We start from the raw sequence: 2,502 nt of genomic DNA, 5'->3' as shown, positions 1-2,502 counted from the left end.
CTGACATCAGCAGCACACTTTACTGTGTGCCCAACAATGCTGAGACATGTAACGTTCTGTTTCATTTTTATAATAATATCAGTTTGTCTAATGTTCATATTATTTATATGAGCTGGGAATATGGATGTCTTTGGGGGAGGGGTAGTATATATGGCTGCCGGACACTTTAATTGCAATACCTAGTTTAGGTTATATCTGAACTCTTAAAGGAAAGGAAAATTAGATGTAACAAAAGCAAAGACAAAACTTTCATTTAATTTCATAATTCTGCGGGACGTTACAAGGCTTGAGAAGTCTGAGTACCTTATTTTCATTTACCACACACGACAGTCCTAGATCATTGTGTGTCTATGCCCTTTCCTAGTTTTGCTAACAAAGTATTATAGTTTAAAATAACAAAGTTAATGCCCCCAAATTAAATGAATAAATACATATTTTATTTCATGGAAATTGCTCTTAGTTTTCTTCTGATTATTGAGAAAATATTAGATCATGCTGCACTATACAAGAAAGAAGTGTGCAATTGAGGGACAGTCATAATTGGATGCCGAGAGAAAAGAGGATGTGATCGGATTGACAATATTAAGAGGGTGCTGGATGTTGGGAAAGTGATGCAGGGATGGGCAGGTGATGCAGGGATGGGCAGGCGATACAGGGATGGGAAGGTGATACAAGTAGGTGATGTGCCTGCTGTTCAAGCATGAGGACCTAGCTTTGCATTCTCGGGGCCGATGTAAACAGACACGTGTAGTAGCTGTCTACACAGGAGGCAGACAGGATGATTCCTGAAACTCACTCACCAGTCACTCTAGCCAATCAGTCAACTCCAGCTTCAATGAGAAACCTCACCTCAAAACAGAACACTGAGAACAAGAGAAAGAAAACCTTTGGTCTCTCCATATGTATGCTGCCTGAGTTCATGTAGCTAAACATACATAGATGCACACATACCCCAACACACACACTCACACACACACACACACACACACACACACACACAAACAGTGGGAGAAACAAAGTCTTCATCATAAAGACTCAATAATAATTTCTTAATTTAATTCTTTTCTTAGCAAAAAGGTTTTGTTTCTTTAAGGCAACAAAGCCTTTTTAAAGAGGTTGGAATCCAGCCTGACTTTTGGCATGCATTTGCTGCATAGCCACGGAAGGTGAAAGCTTGCAGCCTATTAGAAGATAGATGCAATGAAGTGCAAGACATTCCACTCACGTGGAGGAAATAACCTTGGCTCTAAGCAGAAGCTCATTCCACCTCACGCTGCAATGATATTCCAGAGTCAGATGGAGATGTCCACCCCCAAATGGGATTTCTTAAAAAACAAATTAGCTGTTGGAGGAAGTCATGGTTGAAGCATCCATCTACTTCATTAAATGCAGAGAGCATTGTGCTGCCACTATGGATCCCAAACCAATTGTCACCGGGGAAACACTAGGCTATTTTTGATACATAACTTCAAAGCAATGGAAGCCAGTACTCCGGCTTCAGCGCAGAGAGCAATTGTGAGACGAGGGGATGCTCATGCTTGAGAACTTAAATGCTCCCGTACCTGATTTATCATCACTCCGAAGAACAGTTACTGGTCACGTGACCTTGGCTGAGTTTCTCTAAGTGTCTCTGAGGCTCATTACCTGGAAAAATGACTGTAACATAGCTGCTTCAGAGGGTGTGTGGAAAATAGCTTCCAATGCAGGAGGCAGAGTACTTTCAGGCAACCTTTTGTATTTATAATCATGACAATTACATATTGAGCATTTATGATGAGGATAATTGTTGATATCCTCTCTGTGTTAGCTTTCCTACACTGTGACAAAATGCTTGAGAAAATCAACTTATAAAAAGGAAAGGTTTACGTTTGGCTGGGTGCTTTCACAGTTCAATCCAGTCACTTTATCCTGTTGCTTTGGGCCTGAGGTGATTCAGTTTGGATAGAAGTGACTCACCTGAATGTGGGGTCTATGTAGGAAAGAAGGATGTAAGGTTATGGGTTCCCCCTCCCAACCCTGTCCACTTGGCCACAGGACACAGCTGCTCGGCAGGACTCCAGGACACCACTCCAGGGGTGGGGACATGCAGTCTGAGGCACAGGACACCCAGAGCTGGCTCCAGGGTCCCCAGACCTGTGATGAGACCAGGTCCATCTGGTTCTCACGCTCTTGGACACTCAGGCATCACTTGGAGCCACAGAAGAGCTGAGAATGGAGTGGGGAGCGGCAGAATAGATCTAGCCTGGGGCCAAGGGGCAGGAAAGGGGAGTATTTTGGCTGGTCCCACGGGAATGAGTCCTTGGCTTGACTGCAGCAGGCTTGGGCTTGGTGGAGGCTGTGGCTGGGAGCGCAGAGAGGCCTTTGGAAGATCCCGAAGAAAAGAGGCCTTCCATGGTTTTAAAGCATTTATTGTCATGGTGGAAGGTGGGTGAGTAAAATCATACCTCACTTCTCAGGGCTAGTCTGAGGGTAAACACCTTTTGCAGTGAGGAGTATCTGGGA

The sequence above is a fragment of the Mus musculus genome, chromosome 13 (assembly GCF_000001635.26).
Source record: "Mus musculus strain C57BL/6J chromosome 13, GRCm38.p6 C57BL/6J".
In the NCBI taxonomy this organism is placed as follows: Eukaryota; Metazoa; Chordata; class Mammalia; order Rodentia; family Muridae; genus Mus; species Mus musculus.
The sequence above is the reverse complement of the archived record's forward strand: the minus strand, read 5'-3'. Positions refer to the sequence as shown.